At 40.7% G+C, this 17,683-nt stretch overlaps 2 long non-coding RNA genes across 3 annotated transcripts in view; one reads left to right on the forward strand and one right to left on the reverse strand.

The window, feature by feature from the left end:
- Nucleotides 1-645: 645 nt before the first annotated feature.
- LOC309530753 overlaps nucleotides 646-17,683 on the reverse strand; it is an 85,887-nt gene continuing 68,849 nt past the window's right edge. For both annotated transcript variants that reach the window (XR_014218877.1, XR_014218878.1), the window contains exon 4: nucleotides 646-706. This is a non-coding gene — a long non-coding RNA (uncharacterized lncRNA). The remainder of the gene's footprint in view (nucleotides 707-17,683) is intronic.
- Nucleotides 13,677-16,617, forward strand: LOC309530750. The gene is made up of 3 exons (XR_014218872.1): nucleotides 13,677-14,145; nucleotides 15,048-15,673; nucleotides 16,239-16,617. It is a non-coding gene; the product is annotated as an uncharacterized lncRNA (long non-coding RNA).

The following is a 17,683-nucleotide window of genomic DNA, read 5'->3' on the forward strand; positions in this document are numbered from 1 at the left end:
GGAAAAGCATGTTGTTGTTTTTCTTTTTCTTTTTTTGTTTCCTTCTTCACTGATGTCTGCAGTGAGTGAGTCTACTGGTACACTAATTTCCCCCTTCTCCCTCTGTTCCTCTGTGTGTTTGTGTGTGTGTAGCCTCTATCTAACAGTGTGAAGATGATTAAACTGAATCACAGAGAATAACCACAAGTGGCACAGTGGGAAAACTAGCACGTATAAGAGTGTATCACTCATACAATCCCTCTTGTCCTAGTCTTCTATAAACAGTCAGGAGGCAAGTTCATGAAGGCAAATTCACAGGCTCAAAGGTGAGCTTCTAAATTTAGCACAGTGCAGAATTTCTTAACTCTCCTGGGATAATTAGATGTGGATCATAGACTGTAATGGTAGGTGACTTGGTTGCTTCAACCCTTACTTGCTAGTAAATATTATTAAAGTTTTTTTAAAAAATAATAACACAGTGGGCCCTTTAAATTATATGCCTTTTTATTAAACTATAATTACATCTAAATCACAGAAGGTGAACCCATCATCCCCCAGGTGTTGATGCATTTTACACACACACACACACAGAGAGAGAGAGAGAGAGAGAGAGAGAGAGAAAGAGAGAGAGAGAGAGAGAGAGTGTGTTAGCATGGCAAATATCTGGGATGATCAGAGCTGGAGATGGGCAACATCAGGAGGGCTGCATGTTCCCTCATTCCTGATCCTGATAAACAGATAAATAAAGCAAAGGTAAGAAAGGGGGATAAAGGGAAGAGAAGGGAAGAGTTATCTTTGAGTATTGCTAAATGTGTTCATAAAGTTTGTAAAAATGAAACCTAGAAGCTTGCTGAGTAAGTTGCCAGCATGAATGCACCTTGCAAGAAACAGAAATGCTTGTTTTTAAATTACAACTTTATGTGACCTCTGATTATTTGGGGTCCTGATCATGGTGTGGTTAAAAACGTTTGCCCACAATTTCGTTATGAGGAATACCCAAACAATGTAACCCAGGCAGTGCAAATGATCGTTTCAGATAATACAAATGGCAGGTAGGCTTTACTCATTTTCCCCATTCTCAATTCCCCTTCTAAACAGGCATAGAATTAAAGGTGAGTAAGACAAGGGTTATACTGCAATCTGCACTCTGAAAGTACTACATATAGGTGTCTTTGAAAATCACAGCCCTCCTTATAGGAATGAAATGAACTTCATGACATGGCCTCTCTTTTCAGGAGAGTAACTGATCTACTAATAAATGTCAATCATCTTTCATTTCATCAACCGATACATAGCCAAGCCAGTCTTACTATTTGCAGGCAAAAGGATGAAAATAGAACTAATGAGCTTCATCCACAGAGACCCTTAGCAATGGTGTGTCAAAGATGGCAGCAAGAGAGCCAAAGGCTTTCCATTAAGTTCTGTCCTCTTTGGCCATGGAGCTCTTTGCTTTAGCAATCAGAATTTTAATCTTAATGTTGATGTGAGGCTATGTCACCAGCACTGATGCCATGAGCTATAAGTTTCCCCAAATTCAGATAGAATATATTACATCGAAAGGTGTTTTGTTTTTTTTAAAAAAGTAAAGAACCCCTGGAAGTAAAGTCCAGTCAAAGGCGACTATGGGGTTGCGACGCTCATCTCACTTTCAGGCTAAGGGAACCGGTGTTTGTCCACAGACAGCTTTTTGGGTCATGTGGCCAGCATGACTAAACCGCTTCTGATGCAATGGAAGACTGTGACAGAAACCAGAGCACACAGAAAGGCTGTTTACTTTTCCACCACAGCGGTACCTATTTAGCTACTTGCACTGGTGTGCTTTCAAACTGCTAGGTTGGCAGGAGCTGGGACAGAGCAATGGGAGCTCACCCCATTGTAGGGATTCAAACCACCAACCTTCTGATCAGCAAGCCCAAGAGGCTCTGTGGTTTAGACCACAGCACCAGGTGCGCTGTAAAAGATATATTACAGATATATTACATCTATAATAGATGTATAATATTACATCTAGATTACATCTATCTAGCTTTCCTTCTATACTCTCCCACAGCCCACACTACACTGTGAGCAATCAGCAATTAATTGGTCAAACCAAGAAGAGAATTGTGATGAATATGTTGGAAGGGGAAGTTTTTAAGCAGAGGTTGAATTGGCACCTGTCATGGATGCCATAGTTGTGATTCCTGCATTGCAAGGGAGATGGACTAGATGACTCTCAGGGTCACTTCCAACTCTACAGTCATATGATTCTGTGTTGTGCAGCGTTACTAGAGATAAATAAGAACCTTTTCTCTCTTTTTTTCGGTAACAAAAGCAGTCAAATGCAAAAGCAGTTGCACAGTGCTCTTGCTTTGCTCCTACCAGTCATCGTCTACTGATCAGTTCAACCCCCCTTGTGTACCATGAAATCACAGCTCTTGGAAAAGGCACAATCCCACAGTCAGCAACAGATGCAGGCAGGTGTGCTGGGAAACGGTGGGCTGATTTATCCCCACAGGTGACAAGTGTGATATAATGAGGTACTGGAAGGGAGCAAAGCTAAGCTCTGAGCTGCAGGCTGACTCATTCCAGGAGGTCTGTTGCCAATACTAGAGTTTTTCCTTGAATATTAAAAACATCCTTTTGGCTCAAAGGGATAAGGCTTAAATTGTAAGTGCAATTTAGGAGAGGGTCTTCTGTCAGACGGTGCAAAGCCCCAGGCTGTCTCAAAACACGAACACATCTGTACTGTCACCCAATTTACTATACATTTTGAAATGTACTTAAGTAACTCTCTTTCACTGTAGTGGTTATAACAGTCATTAAACACTCGGCACCGGCACTCCTGTGAGTTTGAAGAGTTGCAGGTTATTACCCAAGGGCCCAGAGCACAGCAATATTCAATAAATTGCCTTTTATTACTACATATAATTCTAAAACATTGGGTCCCTTTATGGGTGAGGCAAAAGGGGGCCCTTGTGAGAATTAAAATAAACAAGTCCTCATATTACATTGTAATCAAACCACCTGAATGTAACAAGTCAGTTCCTTTTACATTATAAAGAGGAGGTATCTTCAATCTGTTTTTTTGTTCATCATTTCCCAGCGTAGTCTTTCGTATGCCTCACCCCCCATGTGTAGCAGAAAGTTTAGGAAGATCATTTAAAAAATCTGTTTCCATAAGAAGGTGTCTTATGGAACTAAGGTGTCTTTTTGGTTACGGTCAGTGATGTGGTTCACAGAGGGACCCAATGGCCACCATTGCAGGGTGACTGAAATGGGGAACTGCAACCTGTAGCTATAATTATTGGTAGAGGCAGAGGAGAGCTTAATCAGCACCACGGATAGGGATGTAAGAAGACTGAGATTTCCATTCAGGTCTGTACCTCCAGTCCACATGGATTCCATTCTGTTGCAGTTTCCATTCTGCTACATTATTTGTCACACTGTCTGCTGATTAATGTAACTTATATTATTATTATTATTATTATTATTATTATTATTATTATTATTATTATTTCAATTTATATTCCACATATCTTCCCGACGAAGCACAGGGCAACAAAAGCATCCATAATAAAATAATTACAGTGGTACCTCAGGTTACATATGCTTCAGGTTACATATGCTTCAGGTTACAGACTCTGCTAACCCAGAAATATTACCTCGGGTTAAGAACTTTGCGTCAGGATGAGAACAGAAATTGTGCTCCGGCGGTGAGTGATGCTTTAGGTTAAGAACAGTTTCAGTTTAAGAACGGACCTCCGGAACAAATTAAGTACTTAACCCGAGGTACCACTGTACGTAGAAAACATTATAAAACAGTTAAAAACATTATCTCATCCAATGATCTCAGAGCTGTCAGGGAAGTGCTTTTCAGCAATCAAATGTCTGAGTAAACAGGAATGCTTTAAAATTCCTTCTGAAAATCAACAATGAATGAGACAGATGCACCCAACATGGGAGGGCATTCCACAGATGGGGAACTACTACTGAAAAGGCCAAGCCACAGGTCAGTGTCAACCAGGCAACACCTGATGGTGGCACCACCAATCTTGACTCACCTACTGACCATAGGGTCCAAGATAGTTGATATCAGGAAATGTCCTCTTTTAAGTACGTGGCTCACAAGCTTCATATGCTACACTGGATGCCTTGAGTTTGGTCAGATAGCACACTGGCAGTCAGTGCATTCAGGATTGGTGATGCACTGTCTCATTGCGCTGCCCCATCTTACCAGCCTAGTAGCCAAATTCTGCATTAGTTCTAAACCATCTTCAAGGCAGCCCCACATATAGTACATATAGTACAGTAGTCAAGACAAGAGGTCATCAGAGCATGCGCAACTGAAGCCAGACTATACTGGTTTAGGAATGACCGTAGCTGGCAAATCAGCCTAAGCTGGGCAAAGGATTCCTAGATACAGAAACCACTTCAGGCTCTAGTAAAAAGTTGGAACCTAGGAGTACTCCCATACTATGAACCTTCAAGGTGAGTGCAGCTCCTTTCAGAACAAGTCATAATTCCCAGACACAGGAACTGCCCACCCACAGCACTTCCATCTAACTGGGATTCAGTCTCATGTAGTTGTCTCCATCCGGACTACCTCTGCTTAAAGACCCCTTTCCAACGCCTTCACTGCCTCTCCTAATTCTGATGGAACGGAGAGATAGAGCTGTATGTGATCAGCATAGCGATGACACCATGCTCCAAATCCCAGAATGACAGCTCCCAATGGGTTCATATAGATTTCAAATAGCTAAGGAGACAGAATAGACCCTTGTGGGACCCCAGAGCTCCAAAAGCATGTAGAGCCAAGCAACCATATCCTGGTGCTACTTTTGGATAGTGACCCTGCAGGTAGAAGTGGAATCACTGAAATACAGGACCTCACCTCCCACCTCACTGAATTGCTCCAGAAGAACACCATAGACAATGGCGTTGATGGTGTCAAAAGCCACTGAAATGTAAACTGGAACCAACAGTGTTGCACTTTCCCTGTTGCTCTCTTCTGATGGTCACCTGTTGGGGTGACCAAGGATGTTTTGTTGCCCAAACAAGGCCAGAATGAATCTAGATTATCTGCTTTCTGCAGGTATATCTGCAGCTGGCTGCAGCCACCACCCTCTCAGTCACTTTCCCCAGGAAGGGAGTATTTGAGACTGAACAATAATTTCCTAAAATGTCTGGAGTTAGGGAAGACCTCTTCAAGAGGGTCAGACACTATCACCTCTTTCGTGGTAAGGTGTGTCTCTTTTTGTGGCATTTGGAGGAGGAGAGACCTGGTGGCTGTGGCTATTGGCAATAGTTTTTAATGTGTTTTTAAGGATTGTGTTATTTCATGAATTTTATGTAAACCATCCTCTGGGTTGTGAAAAGGGAGGTATATTAATTTTCTAATTTCACACTTTTTCCAGCAAGCAGATTCCACTGCAATTTCCCAGGCACCAGCTTTCATGTGTTTAAAAGCAGACTGTAACGGAGTCGGTCCCTCCCTGCCCCCATTTCTTTCCCTGCAAGCCATTGCAACTCTGCTGAATTTGATTTACTAAAGACATCTAGGGTTTCTGAACAGCTTCTTATATGAGATAAGTGGATTCTCCTCAGGGATGCCCTCTAATATAGATATTGTTGTTAAGAAGTTCAGTGGGAGATAATCCTTGGTGCTCATAATTCTCTGAAAAGATATTGTGACTTGTCGGAGAGACTTGACCTGAAGCTGAGGAATGTGCTGTGAATCATCAAAACAGATCTATAGATTAATAAAAGGAAACGAAAAGTAGCACTCTGTAGAGGAAAGGAAATGAAGTGACTAAATTTATGTGCTGCCACAAAACTGGACTTCTCAGCTGATTAGAGAAGTCAAATCTGATATATCATCTGCATCTTAATGGGTTAATCACTCTATTAATGGTCAATTAAATTTTCACATTACAAAATCCTCAATGTTGGTATTTCTTTACAATACTGATAAGAATGTGAGATAACTTAGTAAATAAAAACTGTCACTCATCGACAGAAGCAGAGGAATCCTTAAGGTACTTTTGTTTTTGTTTTTTAGCTCTTTTCCCTTATAACACTAGAAGAAAAATAGTCTCCCCAAAAAACAACAACCGTGTATTTGGAGAGGCAACAGCTCCATCTGGTGTCTGTGATTAATATAAATCAAACTAAAATCTTAAATTCGATTGAGGATATAGGCCACATTTTGGCTACATACTATCAGAACTTTTATAGTCTGAGAATCCAATGGGGGGGACCATCATTATCATCACCATTTTTTATTTGTATGCCACCTTTCCACAGTTAAAAACAATGCTCAAGTCGGCTTACAACATGACAACATTTACATACAGTGGTACCTCGGGTTACAAACGCTTCAGGTTACAGACTCTGCTAACCCAGAACTAGTACCTCGGGTTAAGAACTTTGATTCAAGATGAGAAAAGAAATCGCACGGCGGTGGCACGGCGGCAGCGGGAGGCCCCATTAGCTAAAGTGGTACCTCAGGTTAAGAACAGTTTCAGGTTAAGAACGGACATCCAGAACGAATTAAGTTCTTTTTTTTAAAAAAAAAAAATTTATTAACCGACCAATCAAATCAAATCAAATCAAATCACATCACATAAATTCCGAATTACAAAGCCAAATTTTAAATTTTTTGTTCCGAATTTTTTCAAGTTCCGAAGGGGATTCCAATCATCTTCTTGCTGCTGCGTTAATATCCACAAATCCACAAATCTGTCCAAATAATGTTCATAATTCTATCCAGTCCTATCTTGCTGTTCCCACATCTCATCTAATTCATATATTTTTCTTTTTTCTTTGTGATCTCTTCTGATAATCTCCTAAAGCAGGTAAACCAGTTATAATCCTGTGTGAATTTTTCCGTTCGTCCAATCACCATATCGAGATGGTTTCCACATATCATCACTTCCATAAATAAAAGCACTCTTTCCATCGCAAATCTGTTGCCTTCTTTAGTCCCTCTGAGGAGGCTCGCCCACAATATGAAAACAGATCCATTCCTCCTCCTAGACATAAGTCTTTTGACAGAACTTGCCAAAATGGAGACGCTGTTTTTTACTGCGTCATCCCAAAGCTCTTATACTTTCCACGATCTCCTTAAAACATGCTTTTGGTTAGAAAATTATCTCCTCACAGTCTTAAATCATCAGCTTAGGTCATTTAAGCGGCATTTCTGACGTGGGGGGGATTCTTGGTTAATCACATAGAGAAAAGAAAGGAAAGTCCCCCCCCCATCCAGTCCCATTGCCGACATACCAAGCCTTGGTGTGTCTTCTCATGATATATTCCTGTTTATCCGACCCATCTTCTTTCTCAGAGATCTCTTCAATTAGCAGTCTTTACTCCCCATTCTTCCTTGAAATATGTGCATTAGCTTCCTCCTAATTGTTTCTTTTGAAGTTGCTGCAGCTAGAGGCGCGAATCAGAGACAGCGTCCAGGAGATCCGAAGTCCACACAAGGGCTTTCTGCCTAGTGCCCCCACCCAAACGAATTAAGTTCTTAACCTGTGGTATAGGGCACAGCAGGCAAGGGCCGTCCCCCCCACAATCCTGGGGGGGTTAAGGAGGCTAATTACCCCCATCACAGCCTCTTAATTACCTCGTGTGGGTCGGAGAGATGTTATTGTCGGCCATCTTCCAATGCGCCCCTAGTGCCCCCCCCCGAACGAATTAAGTTCTTAACCCGAGGTACCACTGTATTTACAAAAGCCATAAACAATAAATAAACCACATCAAAAAAATACACAACCAAATGGAAAACAATTTCCACATAAATCAAAATCTGAAACTAAGAATACAGCATTAATATCACAGTTTAAAATGACATACGTAAAAAATGACAGCAATTTAAACAAAAAACAAAACAAAACAGAGCCCTCTCTGCCCAGGAGCAGCAGTGGCAGCAGTCCTTTATAAAGCTCATCAGGCCCCACCCTGGGTCAGGTGGTGAATGGCAGGCTTGGGGCCCTCAGGTGCTGAGCAGGGGAGTCCTCCTCCTGTGGTTTTTTGGATGGTGACACGATGGCTATGCTTGCAAACGCATGGAAGGAAATAACAGGAAAACCTGTTACAGTAGAATTGCTAACAGGCTTTTAGAGATAAACAGAAAAATCTCAAGGAACTTGGGTATCTAGAGGAATTTCATAATTTTTTAAAAATCCAATTTACACTACCAATTTTAACTGTATGCACGTGTTCTGCAAACTTGGAGTAAGATTTATTCGTGCAGTGTAAAAACTTGGCAGGACCACCAAGCTACCTGAAGGAGCGTCTCCATCCCCACTGTTCAGCCCAGACAATGAGGTCCAGCTCCGAGGGCCTTCTGGTGGTTCCCTCACTGCAATAAGTGAGGTTGCAGGGAACCAGGCAGAGGGCCTTCTCAGTAGTGGCACCCACTCTGTGGAATGCCCTCCCATTAGATGTCAAGGAAATAATATTCAAGGAAATAAACAACTAGCTGACTTTTAGAAGACATCTGAAGGCAGCCCTGTTTAGGGAAGTTTTTAATGTCTGATGTTTTATCATGTTTTTAAAACTGTGTTGGAAGCTGCCCAGCCAGATGGGCAGGGTATAAATAAATCATTATCATCATCATTATCATTGGGATGTGCATATATTGGAATGCATAGCAAGAGGAAGAGAATTACATAAGCTGCCAGTTTCATGCAGGGTTAGGGAACTAGTGGCCTTACAGACTCCAACTCCCAACAGCCCTGGACAGTACAGCTAATGGTCAGAGGGTGCATTCAAACATGGGGGACATTGTGTTACATTTCTTCACTTGTTTACTATTCTGCATGTCTTAACAAACTGTGTCATTCTGCTTTATGGGTGTAGTGTGGTGATGTTACAAACCTGTTGGCAGGTGGAATGACCTATGACAAAGGTAGTCTTATTCAACTACGGGAAAAGAGAGTCCCAATGAAATCAGCAAGGGCATCATCTGATGTGACTGTACTGGGAGTGATGCTGTGCATTTAGGCATGATGGCCAATGATAAAGGCATGTTTGGAATGGGATCCAAAGCATATGACCCTGGGCAAACAAACACATTTCCTGATATTGCCGAAAAGATTCCAGTTTTTGCTTCGCTAAGAAAAACAAGCATCATGTAATTTCTGTTCTGAACTTCTGAACTTCTGTTCTGTTCTTCTGTTCTGAATTTCTGTTCTTAAAGAAGATGGGAATAGAAAGAGGTCTTGGGCTTGCTTTCTTATGTAAGATTAATGGAAGCAGACCACCCTTCCCCCCCAAAAAGCAGCTATTTTTTTTAAAAAAACCTCTCATTCTTGAGGGCACTTAAAAACCTGAGAACACTTCAAATGAGTCCACTGAAAACTTATGACAAGGTCAGTGAAAAGTCTTGATACAAGTTTATGTCTCTGCATAAGACTTCAAATGCCTGCGTTGTATTCCATCTACCGTAGATGTATTTCAAAGCAGAATAACATGCTTGTATGACTAAAGAGATATTTTAGTTGCCCTGTTTGAAATGCTCAATTATTAAAAAGAAAACTTAAATATGGAAATGAAATGCCCTCGCACTAAACAGACACTTCCTTTCCTTTGAATACGGTATATTATATAATATGCAGCAGACATAAGCTGTTGACACTTCATGTTGACTTATAATATAATGTGTTAAATAATGTATCTTATGTGGGTACAAGTTCTGGCAAAAAAAAAATAGCCATCTTTAGATATTTATTTAGATTTACAGGCACAATAAATCTTCTCCAGGAAATTCATGCCATCACTCATGCATTAACATGTCACCTTGAGTAATATGGTTCACAGACATCATTTCAAATCTTTTCCGTGTAAAGTTGATTGAATAATGCAAGAGGATGGCATGGCCCCTTTGATTTGAAGGTTGCACCATTGCTGAAATGGTTTTGACCACAAATAACCAGTTCAATTAACCACAATGCGACTTCCCTTTTGGGATTAGTTCTAATGCAAACCTCCAAATACTTTAGCAATAAGAGGGGCATGTTCTTCATATCTGCAGGAAGAGGGACAATCAAAATACTTACTGCTGCAAATATGATGAGGCAGTTATGGACCACGTCCTATATTAGAAACATTGATTCCACTTCACTAAACAGCTTGCTGTTTCCAGCTCTTTCTCATCCTTTACTACTAACTTCTTCTTTTACTGTCAAGACTATCAGAAACAGCATATTTGTCACATAATTGAAAAATGGCTATCTTGCTTCTCGGGTCTTCCTTTAATGTAGGTACCCTATGTGATATGCAAAATGTATTCTACCTAACCCACTTGAACATTAAATCTACTCTTCTCTGGTCTGCATCTATCTTCACAGTGCTAGAAACACTTAGATGTTGTGTGAAAAAGGAAACAAAGGTGGACTATGAATCATTTGTGTAATACAGTCATAGAGGCAGAAGAGTTAATCTTGATCGTTCCTCTTGAAAAAATAAGAATACAGTAATGAGCTCCATGAATGCCAGGTGGTTACAGCCAGCAAGGAAATGCCATTTTCCTGCATTTAAAATATCCAACTTCACTGATGCCTGTGCTTATCACTTTCACATGTCCCCATGGTCACTGTAGCCAGGTAATAGGTATGCACGACAAAGAGATAAAAGTAATTGGAAGACATCAAAAGCAGGGCACCAGCTAGGTTCAGTTTGTGCAAGGTTTAGGAAAGTATGGATTGGGTAAGTTCACCTGAAAATGCAAACTGGATCAAATTTATCTCCCATGGCCTGAAGACACAGCAGTTGTAAGGAGCTGTAAGGAGTTGTAAGGAGCAGACAGATCCCATAAAACCCTCAACTCAGAGGTGTCACGCTGATGAGAGTGTCTCCCTTCCCATGTTCACATAATAAGTTAATTCAAGATGTGATGTTCACAAGCTGGAAACAGAACCTGTGAGGCACAAAGCACAATGGAGATCCTGTAAGGAGCTTTGTAGTCATTGTGAGAGAAGAAATCAAAACAGACACTTTCTGCCACGCACTAGGAAATAAAATGCAATATAAAATATGTCCCTCAGCTGAGAAAGGGTAAATGGCTTGTCAAGAAAGAAAGAAACCTGAGTTGTGCAAAGCAGTTTTCTTGTAATTCTGTTTCTTCTCAGTTTATGGCTGCCTGCCACCACCTACCAAATCTGCAATGAACAATCATGCAAAGCAAAATTGATTGTTTTGCATTCCCGTAGCTGCAGTGAAAGCCACAGCACATACAGTAGAGAGCCAATATGATGCTTCTATGTAGAAAATGTCACATGACACCTTGGTCTGAAGCTGACAGAGCAGGGAGGGTTTAAAATAAAAAACAAAACAAAACATTAAAATGCCTTTCATCAATTAGATAGCAGAGCAATGTTCCACAATAGGGGCAGCCTTCTCTGCCATAGTGCTTCCCTGTGTTTAGATCCACCCCTATAAAGGGGAGATGTGCTTGCTTGTAAACAGAATGAATAATTATAGGAGATAGTCAGTCCATGAATACAGACAGAGACAGATTGTAACTCCACATGTGAGAAGGCATACAAACAGCAAAGACAGACAAAAAATGAGGATCAACCTGCACCACGGAATCATTGGAGGTGTGTTAATTCTGGAACAAAATACTGCAGTAATTTAGTACTGGGAAAAGACAACAAAGATTTTGGACTCACAAAAACAAATTTACATCCAATGAATACCTCACACTGCGGGAATAGAACGCCACAAAACAACTCCATACCTCCAAGGGGGAAGAAGGACACGGGTCATAACCCTAACACCCACCCTGGAAAAAATGTTTAGGTTTCACACCCACATTTTAGGTCAAAGGGACTTGAAGTGCTCCATCAGATCACAGCAACGAGATGTTAATGTGCACAGATTACACAGTAATCCAAAACAAACTTTTTTTTAAAAAAAAAGTAATAATATAAAATTTATATTAAATTTATATCAAGTGATATAAGTTTTAAAGCCTTCTTATCAAAAAGTAGGACTTCTGGTGAAAGGAAGGGTGCAGCACCTGTCAATTTTTGTGGGTGTTGTAGGGCGGTCCCTATATTCTTCTGGCATTTTCTAAAACAAACAAATAAAACAAATGCATAATTGCCTATTCATCTTATGTGCTTACAGAGATCATGTGCACATACACCCTAATACAAATTCAGGAACAAAATGTTCAGGCAGATAGTGAAGGCTGGGAGAAGAGTGAGAAAACAAAAGGCCGCATTGGTTGGGCAAATTGTACCAGTTTCACTGCAGCCAATAATTTACCCAGCACATCAAGAACCAAGGCAATTATTTGGGGCTTTATGAAGAAGAAGAATTGTGTAAACCTTTCAGTTTTGTATGACATGTGAGTATATCTGCATTACTGTAGATTCCTAGCTGTGCTAATCAGTTTATGGGGCTTTACATGTCTGGTGCCTGCCAGATTTTGGGGGCTGCATCTCATACCAGGCCCAGCTAGCATGGAAGGCTCTAGGTTGGCAAACTCTGTTTTATGGTTTTATGAGAGCCAGTGTGGTGTAGTGGTTAAGAGCGGTAGATTCGTAATCTGGTGAACCGGGTTCGTGTCTCCGCTCCTCCACATGCAGCTGCTGGGTGACCCTGGGCCAGTCACACTTCTCTGAAGTCTCTCAGCCCCACTCACCTCACAGAGTGTTTGTTGTGGGGGAGGAAGGGAAAGGAAAATGTTAGCCACTTTGAGACTCCTTAGGGTAGTGATAAAGCGGGATATTGAATCCAAACTCTTCTTCTTCTTCTTCTATGGTATATTTATCTGGACGCTGCCAGACCAAATTTTCACCCAGGTGTGTCCTTATTCTATAGCAGCATGTAATTTCTCATAACCTTATTTAGGGAAAGAACAGTGATATATAAGCAGGCACTGAGCAGACTGAAATTATATTCTTTTTCCCCCAAGGACAATGTTTGCAAAATTTGTTTATTAGCTGCAAATGCAGAGTAATTGAATTTTGCTTTCCGGTTCCACGTAGCCGTCATCCATTAGTCATGCTCAATTAAAGACATATGTATTTCATATTGTCAGATATCTCTTAGGCCATAGCTTGCATAGCATTGTGCAATAGCACATCTGTCTCTCCACCAGGTTTGGAAATTATTATTTCTACAGCAGAACAAAACACATTCTCTTTGCCTATGGCTTTTGCAAGATATTTTGTCTTTTCCTCCATTTTCGGATTTTAATATCTATCTTTCTTGGAGCTACTTCATCTTTGTATCATTGCAGAAAGCCATGTGATCTTCGTTGTATGTTCAGCAAGTGGCACAAATATGTTTTAAGATAATTGTGACCCGCCCCGCCCCCCATTGCTGAATCGTAATACTGTACCAAGATGCTAGTTAGCAATTGCAAGTTGTTTCTTCCACATCCAGACACACATATGACTTCATTTCCCTTTTAACATTTGCATTGGGGTTAAATTATTTGGCATCAATCACATTTTTCAATTAAGTTCTGTGTCATTATCTGGCAGGACGATGGGAAGGGGCGAAAGGATCCTGGCAAGGGGGGGTAGCTGGGAATGGGACATACCAGGGGAAGCAGGGGGTGGGCAAGAAAGTACTCACAGGATGATGGAAGATAGCAAGGGGATGGAGGTTAATGTACAAGAACCAGAGCACCAGGACCCATCACCAGAGTCCGAAGGGCCCCTGTCTCCACGATCACGACAGGCTCTGGGGCATAGGGAGCAGTGGGAGTGGTGCTCCAGGAGGCTTAGGCAGGCAAGGGCCCACAGCCCAGCTCCCTAGCTGGCCAGGTGGGGCTCGCTAGTTCTGGGAGGTGGTGTGTGATTCCTCAGCTGGAGTAGGCTTGGAACAGGTGAGGGTCACCTGCCTCATCAAGCCCAGGTGCTGCAATCAGCAAAGTACAAAACAGAATAAGAGCTGAGGTGCTGGGTCTGCTCAGCTGCCCATATTGATGAACCTTGACTTGGGTTCTCCTGGATCTCTATGGGACTTGTGCTTTGGGTTTGACTCTGGACTATATCATAACGTGGAATTTCAGACTTGTCTACTAGCCTTGGACTGTGTTTCCAGACATTTGGATTTTGGAATCTGCTTGTGTGGATTGACCCTCAGGCTTTGAACTTTGGACTTCGCATACTGACTTGCTGCCAGGTGGGCCAGGGGTTCAGGACAGACTGCATCATTTGGGTAAGTGTTATTTCCTTTTAGAAAATAATTCATTTCCTTTGGCAATGGAACATCTTAATGACTGTTATTCAGTGGGCTGTTTAAAATATTTATTGAATTTATTCCTTTCATAATTTTTGTTTACATATTTCTATATGGAACAAGAATATATTGTATAGAATTTGCTGGGAGTACAGTCAGTTCACATTTTTCTAGCATACTGTCTCTTTCCATTTAATCAATTTCACCCAGAGTTTCCAGTAATCAATACCAATTTATTTTTAAGACCTTTTGTTTAACCAATGTATTCACCCACTTGATGTCTTGCACTCTGATCCTAAGAATATTTAATGGAAGTTTATCTTCTCCTTGAATTAGTCTAAATATATATTGATAACTCCGCCACTGGGTATAATTCTTCCCACTGCCTTTCTCCCCATATTTACTACATCACTAAATAATTTTACCGTTATGCAAATTATAAAAAGCAGCAAGCTTCCTTCATTGGTTTTCTCCCATTGCGATTATGGCAACCTCCTTCTCTCTCTCTCTCTCTCTCTCTCTCTCTCTCTCTCGCCTAATCTTCTCATACCTCAGTCCTTTTCTCTCTGCCTAAAATTCCACTCCCTGGGCCCATACGTTCAGTCCATATGCTTATTCATGATAGTCTTGTTTTTTAATGTCTGTTGACAAATTACATAAAAACTGTGGTTTGGAAATTAGCATAAAAGTAAAATACCTGGGTATATGCCTCACACACAAAAAAATAATCTATTTCAGGATAACTATGTTAAGATTTGGAAGGAGATAAAAAAAGAATTTAGAGATTTGGAACAGATTAAACATCTCCTTTTGGGGAAGAATATCTACAATAAAGATGAATGTGCTCCCGAGAATGATATTTTTGTTTCAATCAATTCCAGTGATTGAGGGACCAAGCTGTTTCAGAGATTGGCAGAGGGACATCTGAAGATTTATTTGGCAAGGGGGAGAACCCAAGATCAAGCACAAACTATTAATTGATGTTAAAGAGAAACTGTATGAGGCGGCTTGTCTCTCCTGGATCCGGGAATGGTTGATGCTACAAAACACTGATTTGCTGGATCTGGAAGGATTTGATAATCGGTACGGTTGGCACACTTATCTAGGTTATGAAAAGGTTAAAGTTCACAAAGGCTTCTTGAACCATATGGTTAGAAAATCACTATACCTGCTTTGGGCTAAGTATAAGGACTTGTTAGAACCCAAAACGCCATGGTGGTTATCCCTGATAGAAGCATTCTCGGTAAAGAAAAAAAAATGAGAGGCAATTGGGCAACTTACAAAGATTTATTGGAAGAGAGGGAAAATAGGCTAGAACTAAAAAAAAAACTGAAGAAATTTGAACCCATTTAACAGACTGGTTACAATATTTCCAGCTAAACGAGACATTCCAAAAAGACAAACAGAATGGCTTTTCCACGGAATTATCAAGACTCGAGAAAGATCTAATTCAAACCAAAAAAAACCACCACACTCTAAAATGTACAGACTCCTCCTAGACATAGCTGTCAACTTACAGATTTGAAAATAAGGGACCAGCAGCCTCACCTGTTCCAGGCACTCCAGTCTTCCTGTCCTCCTGCAGTCTGGTCAAACTCATGCTGGGTAGCTTCGAGAACACTGTCCAACCAACTTTGTAACCAGAGGTTCAACTGAATAGAATCTGAATCACATGCACCACAAGGCCTATGCAGCCTCAACTTAAGATGGCTCCCCGGCCTGGCTTTGCACTGCAAAGTTTGCAGCAGCACGTGCAACAAAATGGCATCCAGCATTCAAAAAACCCCTCAGCTTGCATTAACTAGCCACACACAAGGCATGCAAGCTCCACCCCCCAGTCGTTATTAGACTTCTTATTGGGTGAGCAACACAGCCAAGCAACACAGTTGGAGCCTCCCTTCTTCCTGGCCGGCAGGGAGGGAGGGAGGGAGAGGAGCTGCTTCCTTTGAACTTTAAGGGACATCATTTAAGGGACATCCATCAATAAGGGACAGCAGCAGGACATGGTACTGGAATAAGGGACTGTCCCTTCAAATAAGGGACACTTGACAGCTATGCTTCTAGACTGGGAGGTCAAGGAGGAAGAAGTAAAATGGTCCAATGGGCCAAAGATTTTGGTTACAATATCCAAATGTAAGCTTGGGAAACATTATGCAGGGAGGACCTGAAATTCACTGTGTGCAATGACCTGAAAGAGAATTTCATGAAAATACTTTACCGATGGTACCTAACACCTGTAAAGCTGGCCAAAATGTATAAAACCAGGTCAAGCATTTGCTGGAGATGCAGAGAGGCAGAAGACACAATGATCCACATGTTGTGGAACTGTAAAAAAAAAAAAAGAAAATTCTGGGATATAATATATAATGAGCTTAAGAAAATGTTTCAGTTTTCCTTCTCCAAAAAACAGGCCTTTCTGCTGGGTATAATGAGTAATGAAATTCTAAAAAATCTAAGAATTTTTATGTGTGCAATAGAATTTATTTTGTAAAAGGATGTTTTGTAAAAGGATTTTTGTACAAATTCTTGTAAAAGAATTTTATAAAATTCTTCTTCAATTAAAAGAAGAATTTTAATTGTAAAAGGATGGAAAGGAGCTTCCATCCCTACCAAATTGGATGGGCAGAGCTAGCAAAAATGACAGCAAAATTGAGATGATACAGAACAAACATTTACTAGAGTGGGATATTTACAGAGTATACTTAAAAGAACATTGTGAAAATCTAAATTCTTTGGCAGGCCTGGATTGACTTCTGCATGAAATTAAGGAATTTTACAAAACCAATATAACTGAAACCACCTAGGAGAGACAACGTAGTTGGGAATGTAATTTAGGAACCACATTGCGGTGATCGGAAGTCATGGTGGAATTTGTTATGTGTGAATCAAATTATTTTTATTATGGTAATATGTATTTATTTTGGATTGTTTTTGTCGATGGTTTTGTTTTTTAAAAAAATCATTTTAAAAATTAAAAAAGACAATGTTTAACAAAAGCAGAAGGTGGAAGATGAAGATAGAAGATATCACCTCTTCTTTCTTCGTCAGTCATGAACAAAACCTCAGTTACTACATTGCCAGCCTTTGGGGGCAGTTTTGGAGCTGCATGGTGTGAAAAAGTGGTTTTTGTTCTAGCCTGCTCACAGCTTTAGCCACCATGTGAAAGTAAAGTCAGTAGTGTCCAGAGTGGACTATTAGGAATGATGAAGTGATTGTGCAGATGTCTGCATTGAGGCAGGTGGTCAATGCCAACTTTGATGAATTCTGCCAACATTAATCATATGCATAATCATTGTATTGTGGCACCCAGGATTTTACCCATTGTTCACTACCTGATCTACAATGCCTATTTCATATGAATTGCAATGTGTATCTTTCCTAATGTTTTTATCGGCAAATCATCTCCAACGCCAATTGTTGCTTCAAAAGGCAGTGGCAAGGCACATCCTGGGCTGGGCATTCTTGTTGTTCTGCAACCCTGTTTATACTTTTGAATCAGTAATGGCAGTAATGAAAA

Source organism: Podarcis vaucheri (genome assembly GCF_965113315.1).
Source record: "Podarcis vaucheri genome assembly, chromosome: 4".
NCBI classification, from domain to species: domain Eukaryota; kingdom Metazoa; phylum Chordata; class Lepidosauria; order Squamata; family Lacertidae; genus Podarcis; species Podarcis vaucheri.